Below are 16,445 nucleotides of genomic sequence, written 5' to 3' on the forward strand. Positions count from 1 at the left end.
CACCCTTCTGGCTTGATGTCCTGCTGTTCATAAGGTTTCAGATAATTAGCCATCTCCCAAACTTCCCATATATACCCATATATAAGTGTCTTCATTATAAGGCATACCTTTTACCAAAAATATCACTGTTCTAGCCTGGTAGCTGCACTTCTGGTGAGCATAGCATCATGTATAGAGAAGTTGAATCACTGTGTTGTATACCTGAAAATAATGTAACATTGTGTGTCAACTAGACTCAATTTTTTTTTAAAGATTTCACTCATTTATTCATGAGAGACACACAGAGAGAGAGGGAGGCAGAGACACAGGCAGTGAGAGAAGCAGGCCCCATGCAGGGAGCCCGACGTGGGACTCGATCCCGGGTCTCAAGGATCACGCCCTGGACTGAAAGCGGTGCTAAACCGCTGAGCCACCCAGGCTGCCCTAGACTCAAATTTTTTAAAAATTCAATCACGGTTGTAGTGTTTTGAACTGGCATCAGATGTGATAATTTATACATATTTTCCCTCTAAGTAGCTGCCATCAAATCATGGTGCGCATTACTTAATGACCTCTTAAACTCCAAAAGAAGTAGTATACTATATACATTTCTAGGGTTCTAGGATTCTATTTCATATTAGATCAGTTCTTGAAATGGTGCCTGGGGACATGAAAAAGTAACCTATTCACGTGTCCACTGATTTATTATCCCCAAATACATAGTCCTTAGTTGGGGCTCCAAGGAGGCTCATTGACATGCTCAACTCTGTTCAGTTAGTGACCCAGTCAAACCTACAACTTGATGGTCCAGAATTTTAGTTCAGGGCTGGCTTCCCCTTGCCCCCCGAATAACTGCAAATGTATAATCTTTATCCAAAATGAGTTTAGCAAGAGGTTATCACTTTTTATTCATCTTGTGAGACTTAATGACATTCTCTATAGGACAGAATTTTGGTCCCCAGACTATATTCCATAAACACTGAGTGCGCTATTAGGTATTAAAGATATGAAGAGGGGTGTGTGGGTGACTCAGTGGTTGAGCATCTACCTTTGGCTCGGGTCATGATCCTGGGGTCCTGGGATCGAGTCCCACATCGGGCTCCCTGTGAGGAGCCTGCTTCTCCCTCTGCCTATGTCTCTGCCTCTCTCTGTTTCTCAAGAATAAATAAATAAAATATTTTTAAAAAATAATGATATGAAGACAAGTAAAAATGGGTCCCGGGGTAGGAAATGCTTAGATTCTAAACCCAAGCAGACACCAAGGAGTGAGGGAGGTTAGATTGTAGGATTGCCAGACACAGTAGGAGGTATCCTAAATGAATTGCATGAATTACAGGGGACATACACTAAAAACAAAACCAAATCAACGTTTATCTGAACTTCAACTTTAGACCTCTTGCATTTTTATTTACTAAACCCAGGAGCTCTTCTGGAAACTGGGGAGAACGGGAAAGTGCAGGCCTCACCGAAAGGGGGAGCGGCAGCGTAGTGTCTCAGGAATGGTTTCCATGAGGCATGCAGCCCCAGTGTTGCCAAACCATTGAAATTACCATAAGCTGGAAATCCAGAATTTCAGTTAAAATCTCCCTAATTTTAAAAGCTGAGGGCTGATTTGAGAAATTTTAAAGACTCAGGGGGCCCCCAAAATCTCTACGGCTTGTAAGGGTGTTTAAGTGAGCCCCAAATAAGACCTCTTTCCCACCAGGATGGAGAAAGCCCTGAGTCCTACAGATTTCCAACAGACGGAGGTCAGACCATCGCCAATGATACTGCTGATAGAGCAACCAAGGATCTGGCCTGTGTACAGCCAGGCGGGCCTGCTGGCAGGCTCCTGAGGTGACCTAACCCCCCTGTCCCAGCTTTGCAGCCCCACAGAGCAGCGTTGCCCTCTGGCCAAGAGAGCAAACCAGAATATTCCTGATCTGCAGACAGAAGGGTGTGAAGAGAGAGGAGGGTGGAAGGGGCTGAGCTGAGTTGGCCCCCCTTCTCCTCAACTGTCTACCCCCACCCCGCTGGGGCACCCCTCAAACCCACCCCCATCGCAGGACGGGAAAGGGAGGCGGGGAGGCCAGAAGAGTTCCTGGGGGCAGCACCTTCTTGCGGGGAGCAGGAGCCGGGGAGCAAAGGCCTGAGGGTCTCCGGGTCTGACAGTGGACTCGGCCACTGACTGTCGAAGTTTCCAGCGCAGTAGAAGGACCCATGGCCCTGGGTTCACTGAGGTGCTGCGAGCAGGCCAACCGTCACCCACCAGGCATCCATCCCCACAGCTGGGCCTGCAGGCTGGCGGGGGGACAGGAGGCCTCGGGACAGCAGGTGGGAGGCCACGCAGGACTTGCCAGCAGGGTGCGGGGAGGCAGGTATGGCCTTCCAGCAAACACCCGGCTCCCGGTTGGGAGGACTGTGGTGGAGGGAGGGAGTGTGTTTGGTTCCTCAGCAGCCATTCCTGCACCTGTGGGGACAGGGTGGGGGACAGCTGGCCGTGCCTGCAAACCTGGCCGTGGAACCCTTGGGGTCTACTGACACGGGATGCGAGGTGACACGGGCCTGTGTCTGAAATGGAAAGGCCAGAGACCCGGCGCCCTGAGCACACCCCCTGGGGCAAGGGTACAAGAGTGTCCTTCCAGGACCACATGTGACCTGGGGGGGGCGGGGGGGTAGGACTGCAGCCCGAGAAGGCCTGACGCCAGAAACCCAGTCCCAGCAAAGACTGCCAGAGTCCCGGCAGCTGGGGAGGACACAGAAGTGACCTGCAGAGGAAAATGCACTGCTCACACCCCGGGGAGTACAGCCAAATGCACGGGGGGGGGGGGGGGGGGGGGGGGGGGGGCAAGACCCCCTGAAGTGCCCACGGTAATAATCCTTTCTGGGCTCAAACCCGGGGAAAGCTAGTTTGAAACATTCAAAGAGCAGGGACCCAGGGACCGGGGCAGCGGGGGGGGGGGGGGGGGGGGGGGGGGGCTTAGCGGTTTAGCACCGCCTTCGGCCCAGGGCATGATCCTGGAGACGCGGGATCGAGTCCTGCCTCGGGCTCCCTGCATGGAGCCTGCTTCTCCCCCTGCCTGTGTCTCTGCCTCTCTCTCTCTCTCTATCTCTCTCTCATGAATAAATAAATAAAATAAATCTTAAAAAAAAAAAAAAAGGCAGGAATCATCACCATATGACTTTGGGGAGTCCATCCCAGCAAGATCTTGATGTACCTCTCGCCTCCCTCCTGTGCTTCTACCCAGGAGTCAGAAACCTCCTAGCAAGTGGGAAGGAAGGGGAAATGGAGAGAATAAAATCCACCATTCCCGACGTTAGCTGGGGGAAATAGAAACACTCCCCGGCCCCATCTAGCACCGACTGTAGCTTCCAGGGCTTGGAGATTGGGGAGCAGAGAAGCTTTGTGGTTTAACTTCACATAGAAATGGGTCTTTTGGTCAGCCCGGGTGGCTCAGCGGTTTAGCGTCGCCTTCAGCCCAGGGCCTGATCCTAGAGACCTGAGATCGAGTCCCACGTTGGGCTCCCTGCATGGAGCCTGCTTCTCCCTCTGCCACTCTCTCTCTCTCTCTCTCTGTCTCTCATTAATAAATACATAAAATCTTGAAAAAAAAAAGAAATGGGTCTTTTAATTACTGAAATGAAACTATTTTGTAATAATGAGGGAGCAGAAGGCAAAGCACCAGCGGACATCCCTCAAACCCCACTACCCACCCCCCGGCTACCCCCCAACAACCCCAACCAAGTGGGATGTGTGTGACATTCCTCAGGCACCCCGGCCTGCCCAGAAACTAGGGGAAGGGAAAACCAAGTAGTTAACTAATAGAGGCCACAGCACAGCAAGACCTGAGTCTCCCTCAGTTTACAAATGTCTGAGTGATTTACAGGAAAAAAGCATTCTTATCAATAACCTAACTTCCAGAGGGCAAAACTACTTTACTAGAGGGGAAAACAAAAACAATCTTAATTTGACAATGGCAAGGTCTCCAATACCTTGTAGGTCCTCTTTAGCATACAAAAACCCTTTTGAAAACCTCCCTCTTCCTTAGTCCCCCAACTCCCAAGTCACCCCTCCCCCCCCCCAGGGCAGCAGCTCTTTTCTGCCCCCAGGGGTCCTGTCCCAGTACTTTAATTAAACCGGCGTTTTTGCACCACAGGCATCTCAAGAATCTATAGAGGCCAGGGTGGAGAGGGAAATGCAAGGGAGGGGGGTGGGCATGGCATATGTGGGGGTGCTGCAGACGAAGGAATTAATGTGAGCCTCCTGGGGTACTGACCAATGTGATTGTATCACAGGAACCATGAGTAGTTGGCTTGTTGGAACGCAGCGTACAGGGGAAGCAAGGCAGAGATGAGACTGCCAAGCTGATGAATTGGGAGGGACACGGTGAGTAGAATCTGGCAGGAAGCAGATGGCGCAAGTCAACTGAGGAGACCTTAATAAAGGGACAATTTACAAAGGTGTGGGCAGGATTAAGGGAAACAGGTGAGATGGGGCCCTGCCCTAGGGCTGGCAACAGCAGGGAACCACTTCCATCCTTGATCTGAAGAGGTAAAGAGGCCAACACCAAGACCCAGAGACCCTAGAGTCTGCTTGTTAGGAGCTGTGGTCTTTGGTAGAAGGGTATTGTCAACTCTGAGCAAACTCAGCTGGGAGGGATCTGAGGAAACGCAGCACCCCAGTCTCTCTTCTTCTCGGTGCTGGTGATTTCCACTGGTTAAGATGACCTGGAAGTCAGTGGGCAAGGGAGCCAATGGGTGCAGTCCACAGAGGTCAACCTCTTGGGACCTAGAGCAGAGTGGAAAGGAGGGAAGAGTGGATCCAGAGGGACAAACAGAAAACACCCAGCACAGAGAGAAAATACCAGAAAACATCCCATTGGTCCTGGGATGTCATTCAAAGTGTCAAAGTTGGAGCCTCGCTGGCCTCTAGAGGGAGCCCAAGGATTTCTTTTCCTTCACCCAGGCTTTGGAGAAGGAACCTCCGCAGAGGCTGAGGGCTCAACAGACCCCAAGAGGATCCACTAGGAATGGAACTGGCAGGTGTCCTGAGACTGCTCCTAGAATGAGAAATGTCCCCTTTGCACTTAGATTTATGCATGTGGATTGATTTTTTTTCCCGCAGTAGGCTCCATGCCCAATGTGGAGCCCAACATGAGACTTGAACTCATGACCCTGAGATCAAGACCTGAGCTGAGATCAAGAGTTGGGTGCTTAGGTTGAGCCTCCGAGGCACCCCTGAATTGATTTCTAACAATAACAATCAAAATAACCAAAGCAAATACTAAGTATTCATCAGGCGTCAAGTTCTTGGCTCGCATTTAGTGCACAAACTTGTCGGGGGTAAATTCCATTATCACTGCCATTTTATTGATCAGGAGACTACTAAATAGAGCTTGAATTTTAACCCCATTGGATGAGTCTCTGCTCCTCTGTCCTCCTGTCCTGCTGGCTTAGTCAGCTGGATGGAAAGTTAGCCTGACTTAGAAGACCCAGGGCAGGGTCTGTGGACGAAAAGACAGGAAAATTCCTGTGTTAGGATTTGCCTGTATTTAACAACTTGAAGCGTGTATTTACTGATGAGCACTGGCTACCTGCCAAGCTCTGAGCCGGGTGCCAGGGATCCCCAGTGGCCACGATGACAGGCACTACACGCCTACAAAATCTCCAAGCCCGACTGAGCAGACGATGGGGGTCCCGAGTCTCCTCCACCACTACCTGTGTCACCCAGGGCAAGTCGCTTAGGTCACCTTGCTTTGTTTTCTCCTCCCTAAAATATAAGTAATAAATCAACACAAAGCACTTAGAGCAAATCCAGGTGTAAGATGGTGTCATCCGCTATCCTTACAACCCACGCCGCCAGCCTTTGAAGCTTCTATATTGGATTCAGAGACCCAGAGAGACACGAGGTCAAGGTCTTGGTCAAGTACAAAGGAGCCCAAAAGGCCGCCCTGTCTGCTCGTTTGGCAAGATCCAAGATTATAAGGGCAAAAGGGGTTCTGGAGGCCCTACTTGGTCCAGCTCAGCTTTTCATTCTGAGCTAAAGCTCTAAATTAGGCCTGACAAACAGGTTCCGACCCGGATCAATTGACACTGGCTGCCTGAACCACTGTGTTACAAGGGATTCTCAGACTGCACAATGAATGAGAAAGAATGCCACAAGAGATCAAAGCGTCTGCTGTTGGTAGAAGATGGGAAGGAGGCAGCACATGGTTCTAGAACAGTGTTCTTTGGCCTAGGATGTCTCTTCAGCAGGGGCATCTGAGCAGGCTCTAGGGGACCCAAGTCTAGTCACAGACTAAGGTAACCAGCTGTCCCAGTTTGTTCAGGACGGTCCCGATTGTAGCACTGAGGTCCCACATCCCAGGAAACCTCCTCAATATGGGGGCACAACCCAATTTGCTTCACAAGCTTTTCTCCTTTACAATAGCTTTTAAGAAAATTAACTATGAACACTGATCTAGGTAGAGATTATGGTCTGTTTTTTGTTTTGTTTTGTTTTGTTTTGTTTTGAATCTCAGCCAATTTCAGCCTGTGAAATGCATTGTACTCCATCCCATCGCCTGATACCCTCCGGGTCCCCCCACCTCACAACAACGGACAGCCCTCTCCTTTCTCAACACTGTTCCCTGCCATGTCCATCCAAGTCTTAGCAGGGAACAGCTGGCACCCTCAAAAGGCTTTAAGGGAAAAGCATTTCATGCAGGGATTATTTACAGAGGCCCAATCAGGGTTAATGGAAGCCAGGAGATCTAGGGAGACACCCAGGGATTAGCCCTCAGCCCTGCAGACCTGCAGGGAGAGGTGAGGGAATGCTGTCCCCAGCCTGCTAGGAGGCAGAGCTGAACCAGACAAGCCTGGTGCTGGGAGGCTGAGAGGCAGCCGGGATTTGGGGCCTGTGCTGAACTTCGGGGAGGCCAGGAAGAGCCAGGAGGAAGGAGGGGAAAAAATCCCTGACCTTGCCCCCCTCCTGCACTCTGGCCTCTTGCCAGGGCTTCCTTGCCAGAAGACAGGGAGAAGCAGATGAAATGGCAAGTTTAGTAGCCGTCAACCTCCCCAGCCACAGAACATGGCAAGAAAAGGCAGAGACGAGAGCTGAGAATAACCAGGCCAGGCCACCCTGTCGTCACTCGGCTTCCACTCTAGTCTTTTCTGTAGCTGAAGGAACTCAGCTCCCCAATATAGGAAAACCCCAACATCTCATTCACCACTGCCTCAAGAGGATGTTGAAGTTTAGTCATTCTTCCTGGAACCTACGCTGTCCACAGCACCCACTCCCCCAGGTAAAGCAGCAAGGAAAGGGAGTAAGAGAAACACTTCCAGTAAAATAGGTCTACACTGATCATCCTGACTTCCTCCTTCCACTTCTCACCCCATAATTCCCTCCCTCTCAGCTAACACCCCAGCAGTGGACATGCTCTTACCTGATGGGGTGATCTTGTGCGTTTATGTCTATCGAGTTGCTGCTGCTCCGCATTGCCCGTTGCTATTGGACATGAGAGTGCAATCAATCCCATGCATCACAGACAATGTTGTCCCCATTCTGCAGCAACAATCCAATTTCTCCTTGATAAGCAGATTCGATCGTGCTGCCCTAGATGCACACCCAATGCACTGTCCTCAGTTAGTGGCATGAACAGCCTGAAATGTCCAGGGGGCATTCCTGGTGTTGTATGGTGGCAATAAGCCTCTCTGGTTGGCAGAAGGACTGAGGTCCTTCTAGGGAGTTTGAGAACTCCCTAGATACAACATTTCAGGGACAGGAAGAAATTCTTCTTGAAGCAGATTATTAAGTCTGAGAGAAGCTGCTTCTACCTTCACTCCTGGGTTTCTGGAACAAGGTATTCCACACCCTATGTTAACCACTGACCTGGTCACTTAAAGGACAATACATGACCTCAGAAGATAGTGTCTCTCAACCGACACCATAACTGAGACTTCGGTAGGCCATTCCATTATTCCATCAAGCCAGCTGCTTCCAAGTGATGTAAAAACAATGAATTCTGTCACGTGAGCCTAAAGCCATAGCTATTTTACTGCGAATGAGTTCCTAGGTCAGAGCCAACAATGTGTGTGATACCATTAAAAAGCAAGAATGTCCCGTTCTCTTTAAGGTCCTTCTAGCTGGACTGAGAATTAAATTGGCACAAAACAAATAAGTGGAGAAAATCGAATTCAGTTTCATATGTACAGAAATCCACACAAACATGGAAATTCCCAAGACAGGCAAAATGAGATATATATGTGGTTCTGCACTAAGGAGGAGTGGGTGGCGATCTGAGACTTCAAAAACAAGAAATGCAATTCACGGGAATTGAGTAAATGTTTAGCTAACAAATGTTTGCTGGGCCACTCTCACTAGGTTCCTCCTTTTCCACCATAACTAGCTCGTAGTATAATGTAATTATTCATGGTAATAGCTCCTCTATCTCAATTCTTTTTAGGCAGTTGTGGGGGACATAAAGAGCTTTTCCTTAATCTGCTGGGCTTTAATGGCTCTTTAACTCAAAATATTCTTCAGGACAAAATAGTCCATGTTGGGGCAGTCTGCCCTTGGTCCCCACGATACCATGGATGTGATAAGGCAGTTTATCACCCATCACGTGGTGTTGGCAGAAGCATCACGGGCAGTAAAGGGAAATCACTCTCCAGAATATGCGGCGATATTCCCATGAAGACCAACTGTTGCCCCTTCTATAATGGAGCTGTCCCAAACAACCTGGATGGCTGGTGTCCCTGGGAAATGGTGCCAAGCAAGGGCTCAGTGTTGGCTGCTGTCTTACAAAGTTGGTCACTCAGCACCAGTAGAAGTCAGAATAACTGTGGTAAGAAGGAGTCTGTGTTTTTCTTCGCATTTATTACCTCTATCTCTGTTTCCATGGTTGCTTTGTACATGGGCCATTTGTGTGAGCATACAGGTGGCCAAGAAAGGAAGCTCACTAACAACCAATGCTTGGTCATGTTGACCACCTCCGTATTTTATCTCTTCTACACAGTGGATGTCCTCTGGGGGAATGTTTATGTGGGGCTCAAATAGCTTCAAGAACGGTTGGCCTTCTCAGAAGTCCATGATATAATTTCTCTTTAGGTGATCTTGGCAACAATCTTCCAATCGTGTTTTTTTTTTTTTTTAATTTTTATTTATTTATGATAGTCACAGAGAGAGAGGCAGAGACACAGGCGGAGGGAGAAGCAGGCTCCATGCACCAGGAGCCTGATGTGGGATTCGATCCCGGGTCTCCAGGATCGCGCCCTGGGCCAAAGGCAGGCGCCAAACCGCTGCGCCACCCAGGGATCCCCCCAATCGTGTTTAAAAGCTACCAAGTCCCTGGTAAGTTGACCAACACATTAGCTTATGGCCCATGAATCAGTTTATTTCAGGAAAACTCAGTTATCTCTTTTTTCACATCAAATGGCCAACCCGAGATAGTGCCTGAAGTTCTGTCCACTGGACATTTCCCTCCCACTGGTAGAGCCTACCACCTACAGATACATCCTTAAACCAAACAAGGTCTTCTCATTAATTGGTCATGGGGAATTCCCCAGGAGGCCAGAGGGCTGGTTTGAGGGAAAGGCGGGAAGCAGTAGGAAGTCTGAGTCATCTGCTTCTGCAGGGAAGAGAAGTGCTGAGAATAGAGCCAGGTTGTGAGGGAGAAAGAATAACAGCTCACCCACGCAAGTGCAAGTTCTTCACCCTGAAGTTTAAACGGAGTGATTCTTCAGCGAGCTCCTTACTTTCTGTGAGAAAATCCTTATAACAACAGTGGTATTACAAGCCAATAAGGCAAAAAAGAAATATCTTAGTGTTCAACATAGATTTCTGTCAAATAACATATTTCATAGTCCTTCCTAAATGTATGCAAGGTAAAGGCAGATGCATCTAACTATGTTTAATTGATTTTTCCCAGAAAGCTTATTTTGAAATGTGAGCCTCTGACACATTCCTATAGGTGTGCTTTTTTTTATGTTTTAAAGATTTATTTATTTGAGAGAGGGACAGAGTGTGGGGACGAAGAGCAGAGGGAAAGGGAGAAACAATCTCAAGCAGACTCCATGCTGAGTGTGCAGCCGACATGAGGCTCTATCCCAGGGACCCTAAGATTATGACCTGAATGAAACCAAGAGTTGGCTGCTGAACTGACTGCGCCACCCAGGCTTTGCCACCCCATGAGTGTACTTTTTAAAAACAAGTTCCATTTTCATGTTTTCTTTGTCGGTGAGGGGAAAAATCAGATTAATTCCATAAGATTAGTTTTAGCCTAGGGGAGCCTTGGGTGGCTCCGTTGGTTAAGCATCTGACTCTTGATTTTTGCTCAGGTCATGATCTTTATAAGATCATGAGATCAGGCTCTTATGCTGGGTGTGGAGCCTGCTTAAGATTCTCTATCTTCCCTTCCTTTACCCTCTCCCCACCCCCACCCCCCCACCCCCCCCCCACCCCCGTGTACATGCTCTTTCTCTCTCTAAACAAAACAAAACAAAAACAAAAAACCCAACACATTAGTTTTATCCAAGCATTACTGAAACCATTGAAATCCCAATATGGAGTCTTTAAAATAAAATGTGCCCAAACTAACCTATTATGTTAGAATTCAGAAAGGGAAGGAAAGGAAGCATGAGGGATTATCTACAGGCTGCTATTGTTGTGTCCTCCCCCAGGGGATTGGTCCAGTGGGAGACTTCATTTTATGAAATTACAATAAGCTGTGCCCTTATGGTAGATATACTTTTCTATCTGTGCACTATATTTCAATAAAGAAAAAAATGAAGCGTGCTTTATATAATGATGAGCTTGTTGCAAGTTTCCGTGAACTAGAAACCATATTAGAAAATTTCATGAATTGCTGCACAACTTAAGCTAAACAGTTATGAAAGGCCTGCAATGCAAGATTAAGACATATAAATTGCAGTCTTGTGGGGAGGGGGACATATCTATGTACAAACAATTCACAAAGCCAAGATTTGTTAGCGTGCCTGTGACATACTAGACACTAGTCTAGGGGCCTGAGATTGGATACAAGTGACCAAAACAGACAGAAGCCCTCTCGTGGTGGAACCGAAACCTGCCAGAGAAGCTGCCAGCAATAAATAAATTGCTGAAAACTGAGTAGACGTCCGCTTTTTGTAAGAGAGACATTTCCTGGCATAAGGGAAATCCCCATTTGTAAGGTTGTCTCCTCCTCTGTACCAGGAAGAGGGGGATGACTAAATCTTTAGAGGCTCTTATCAGTGGAGAAGGTGTGGACTTAAATCTGCATAACAACCATATGCTTGTTTACTGGGCTTTGCCTGAAAACCTGGCTCTCCCAACCCCACACTTTTGTCTATAGCTAGAGGTCCTACTTGACATGGTAGCTTGGGCCTTTTTAAGGAGTTACTTAGTTTTCTTGACCAGTCCTTGAACACACAGGAAGTATATACATTATTAAACTTCTGTTTGTTCTTCTCCTGTCAATCTCTCTCTTATTACAGGGGGTCTCAGCCAAGAACCTACAAGGGTAGAAGGAAAATTATCTGTCCTCCTCCACAAAAGCAAGAAGTCTGTGTGATTAGGACAAGGTGAGCAAAGGGGAAAGGAGGTCAGGGAATTAAGGAAGGTAAGATAATTGGATATTTGTAAGATTTTGATTTTTACTTTCAGCGAATTTGAGCAGGGAACGGGATGAGCTAACTTACATTTTCAAAGAATCCGGCTGCCATTTTGAGAACAGACCACCGAGGATGAAGGGTAGTAGCAGGGAGATCAGTCAGGAGGCTATTGCAATGATCCAGGTGAAAAATGATGGTGGGTTGGATCAGGCTGGTGGTGGTAGATGTGTAAATAATTGTCAGGATGTGGGTATATTTTGGATTGAGCCAACAGGATATGTTGAAGGACTTTGATATGAGAATGTAGAAGACGGAGTCAAGCACAATTCTGAGGCTCGGGGCCCCAACAAGGGGGAAGCTTTCATCAGCTCAGATGAGGCAGACTGTGGGTAGAGCAGGACTGGGGAGGACGATTAGCAGTTCAGTGTTGGGCACATTAGATGTGAGGTGCCTATTTTTAAAAATATTTTCTTTATTTCTTCATAGTGACATAGAGAGGCAGAGACATAGGCAGAGGAAGAAGCAGGCTCCCTGTGGGGAGCTGGATGTGGAACTTGATCCCAGGACCCTGGGATCATGCCCTGAGCCACCCAGGCTCCCGATTTGAGGTGTCTATTAAATATCCTAATGGAGAGGTCAAGTGGGCAGTAAAGTATATATGAATTTAAAGTCCAGGATAAATGCATCGATGCAAATATAAATTTCAGATTTATAGGCATAGAGATTGTATTTATAAGACTGGATGAAGTAACCAAAAAGAAAGCATTAATAAAGAAGAGAACCAACAATTAAAGCCTGGGACACTCTAAGAGAAAGACCCGGCAATAGAGAAAAAAGGAATAGACCATTCTGTCCTAGGATATTCTAAGCCTGGAACAGGACTAGTTGATTTAACACCACTTACCACTGTAATAATTACCTCCCAGGAAAATAAGTCCAAGGACATTTTTCCAGTTTCTATGCCAAGACAAGATCATGAGTAATTGCACAGTGCTTGGCACATAGTAAGGGCTTCCTAATTATTGCAAATTGTTGATTGAGTTATTTCAGGGCTCTGGAGATTAACCAAATCTCTTGAGACTTGACCTCTTATTAGAAAAACCTGGTATTATAAATACACTTATATTTCCTCCCCTTCCCTCCAGGCACTTTGGGGACTGGATGGATAAAGGTGGTTCTTACTGGGCACCTAGCTAGAAGCCTATAGGCTATTTTACACAAAGTGTCTGTTACTCATCCCTGATCTACTCTGTCTGGATCCCTTTTTTCCCCCCTTTGGTCCTTAAACATCTATCCTGCTGCAACCAAGCATCCTTCTGCCCCAGAGCCTCTGTCTCACTGGGTCTCTCAGTCTGGACCATTGCTGCTTTGAACAGCATACTTCACTGAAGCCTCTGCTTAAAGTCACCTCTTTAGGGACACCTGGGTGGCTCAGCAGTTGAGCATCTGCCTTTGGCTCAGGGCATGATCCCGGAGTCTGGGATCAAGTCCCACATCAGGCTCCTTGCGGGGAGCCAGCTTCTCCCTCTGCCTATGTCTCTGCCGCTGTCTCTCTGTATCGCTCATGAATAAATAAATAAAATCTTTTTTTTTTAAGTCACCTCTTTAGAGAAGCCTACTATCACCATTCCACCTCAAAGTCACTAGTCTCTTCCACTTGTGACTCTCTTTATACCACTCACTATTTACTGCCATTATCGTTATCTGCCTGCCTAAATTCATATATGCCTGTATGGCATATGTCTGCCATAATCATTACAATGATTTGGATTTGTTTGTTTGTTGCTGTGGATTGAATTGCGTATCACCCGCCCCCCCAAAATTTGTATGTTGAAGCCCTAACCCCTCAGTGAGCTATATATAAAGAAAGGAAGGTTAAAGAAGGTAATGGGGTAAAGCCCTCATCTAATAAGAGTAGTGTCCTTATAAGAAGAGACACTGGAAAGTCAGTTCACTCTCTGCCATATAAGGACACAGTGAGGAAGTGGCCATGTGCAAGCCAGAAAGGGAGCCCTTGCTAGAAACTGAATCAGATGGCACCTTGATCCTGGACTTCTTAGCCTCCAAAACTGTAAGAAACTATTGTTTCATCCACTTTGTCTGAGGTATTTTGTTATGGCAGCCCAAGCTGACTAAGATCATTGTTGCCTTCTAACTCTCCCACTGAAACAATCTCTTTAAAGCAAGTAAAGTCTTTTGTTCTTTCTTTTTCCCCAGTGTATAGATCTAGAATGAAGCCATGCCCATAGCAGGCAACTCATTAAATGTTGATGAATGAATCCAGTCTCTCAGATCCGGTCAAGATACAACTTAATTAAATAATTATATGGATTACCCACCTTGCAGAAAGATCTATGCTCAGCATTAGTAAAAGGAAAGAACATGTGATCCCCAGCGCTAGAAAAGTCTGCATTCTGGTTGCTCTGGGTTAGGCTGTTCTCTTGGTGAGTTGATAGCAACTCACTTCCTCAAACTCCTAATTTTGTTTCCAGCCAGTCTCCTGAGAAGGGGGAGAGCGCTTTGGGTAATAACAACCCTCGTGTTAGCAGAGATTCCAGGGTGTTTTCCATGAGAGTCATCTCCGGACAAACAGAGCAGGTTTTCAGAGTAAATTTAGCTTCTCATTTGAGATGAATCGTCCATTTTTGTCTTATAAATCATGCCCAACAATCCTTTCCTCAACCTGATTCCTTGAAGAGTGGAAGAAATGGTGTTTCTGACTGAACGAGTTACAGGACGGGAGACTATTATAAAGCCACTTGCAGGAAAGGGTTTGGAGGAAAACCTATGATTCCCTTGTCAGGAAACTTTCAATTCAGGATCTTATATCCTTGGTTAAACTCTGTTTGAAAAGTTCCCAAAGCTCGCGTGCGCGCGCGCGCACACACACACACACACACACACACGAATTACTGTGTTCAGACTGAAACCAGCTAACACAGTGGCACATTGTGTAGAGGTTGATCTTTATTGTGACCTAACTTCATGGACATGGACATGAAAGCCAAAACTAACTATTTGTGTGGGAAAAGGTAATGATATTATGGACCCACAAGCACAGAAAAGAACAGAAGAAGAAGAAGAAGAAGAAGAAGAAGAAGAAGAAGGAGAAGGAGAAGGAGAAGGAGAAGGAGAAGGAGAAGGAGAAGGAGAAGGAGAAGGAGAAGAAAAGCAGTAAGAAAAGCTTTCAGCAGTCTCACAGTTCAGTCCCCTGTTAGGAGGTGGAGGGTTTTATTTCTGTCTCAAGCGTAGGCTCAGGCAAACCCAAGTCTTGCTCTTTGTGGTGGGCTTCTGAGCAGGGTAAATGGAAACAGGGAAATTCCTGGCAAGCCCTGGCTTGGAGATGGTACAAAAAAACCTCAGTAAGTATAGTGTATTTCCTTCTTTCCTGAATCCATACGAACTTGCCCAGTAAAACTTTCTTTAGTCCTTTACTGATTCCAAAACTTATTTTAATTCTTGCCTTTCACTTCTTATTTCCTTCCCCACAGATGGTACTGGGTAAAATATATGCCTGTAAAAAGTAAAGCTTAAAAGACTTTCTTTTCTTTTTTTGGCTTTGAAATGTTTCACATGACTACATGATAGTCCCACCTCATCCACCCACACTTACATTTTTCCTCTTCTTAGCGTTGATAGGTCTAAACATTCAGTTAGGCAGGAAATTAGGAATAAGGAGCTTCGCCTTATTCTCTTGCCTCTTGAAGGAGCTTTTACAAATATTGAAGAGCAGGCAGCCCGGGTGGCTTAGCGGTTTAGTGCCTGCCTTCGGCCCAGGGTGTGATCCTGAGAACCCAGGATGGAGTCCCATGTTGGGCTCCCTGCACGGAGCCTGCTTCTCCCTCTGCCTGTGTCTCTGCCTCTCTCTCTCTGTGTATGTCTCTCATGAATAAATAAAATTAAAAAGTAAAAAAGAAATAAAAGAAATAATATTAAAGAGCTTCAGTTCTAGGTACAATGCAGTAAACACATTCATTCCACCCTGTCCCTCCTATAAAGTCTGGCCAGAATACACGGGTCATCTGAGGACTCTGAAGGTCCTCAGTAAGTAAGTAAGTAAGTCGGTTGGAAAAGACAACTGAGATGGTGAGTTTATCACTTTTACCCCTCTGATATCCTTTGGAATGAACTCAGGGCTGCTGAAAACCCAGAGTGGGTACCAAGGCAGAGGCAGAGAGAGCTCCAGGAGAGGCTTTCTCATTCTGCTTAAAGAGTCAGAAAGGGAATTCCTAGTGCTCAGAGATACTGGAGGAAACCATTATTATGATTTTTGTTGTTGTTGTTCACTGGTGCCTCCAAGAGATCCTGCAGTAGTGGCTGTAACAGGAGCCTGCAGGAACCAAAACTGAGAAGGGAGCACGTTCCTCTCCAGTTGGAGGAGCTGTGACCCCAAGGGGATAAGACAAACTACAGTGGCGTTGTCTGTCTCCGTGTTTTCTCATCATTTGGCCTTAGATGTGCATCAGTTGCAGGAAGTGAACAACAGAGCAGTTACCAAAATCCCAGCTTTCTGACCAAAGACCAAAGAGAGGAGCCCCAGGAATCCAGACGGTACCAAGGAAATGACAAAGAGAAAAAGTTCAGGATTGCAACTCCTTAAAGTTATTAACAAACTCCTGAACTTACACCTGATTGTGCACATATGATTCTGACTTTAGACCACAGGAACATTGAGAACCAAGCAACAGGAGTTACTAGTGTCCAGCTCCTGGACTGGATACTGGACAGCATGTACATGGGACAGATCTGAATACTATTGCAAAGGTTTTATAAACTGGACTCACATTGGAATCATAAAACACACATGGCTGGTTGGAACTTGCCACTTAAGCCCAATTGTGCCAGTTGTCTGCTAGAACAAAAATATCAATATTCTTTGTAAGATTTATCCAGAATCT

The sequence above is a fragment of the Vulpes vulpes genome, chromosome 10 (genome assembly GCF_048418805.1).
Source record: "Vulpes vulpes isolate BD-2025 chromosome 10, VulVul3, whole genome shotgun sequence".
Taxonomy (NCBI): domain Eukaryota; kingdom Metazoa; phylum Chordata; class Mammalia; order Carnivora; family Canidae; genus Vulpes; species Vulpes vulpes.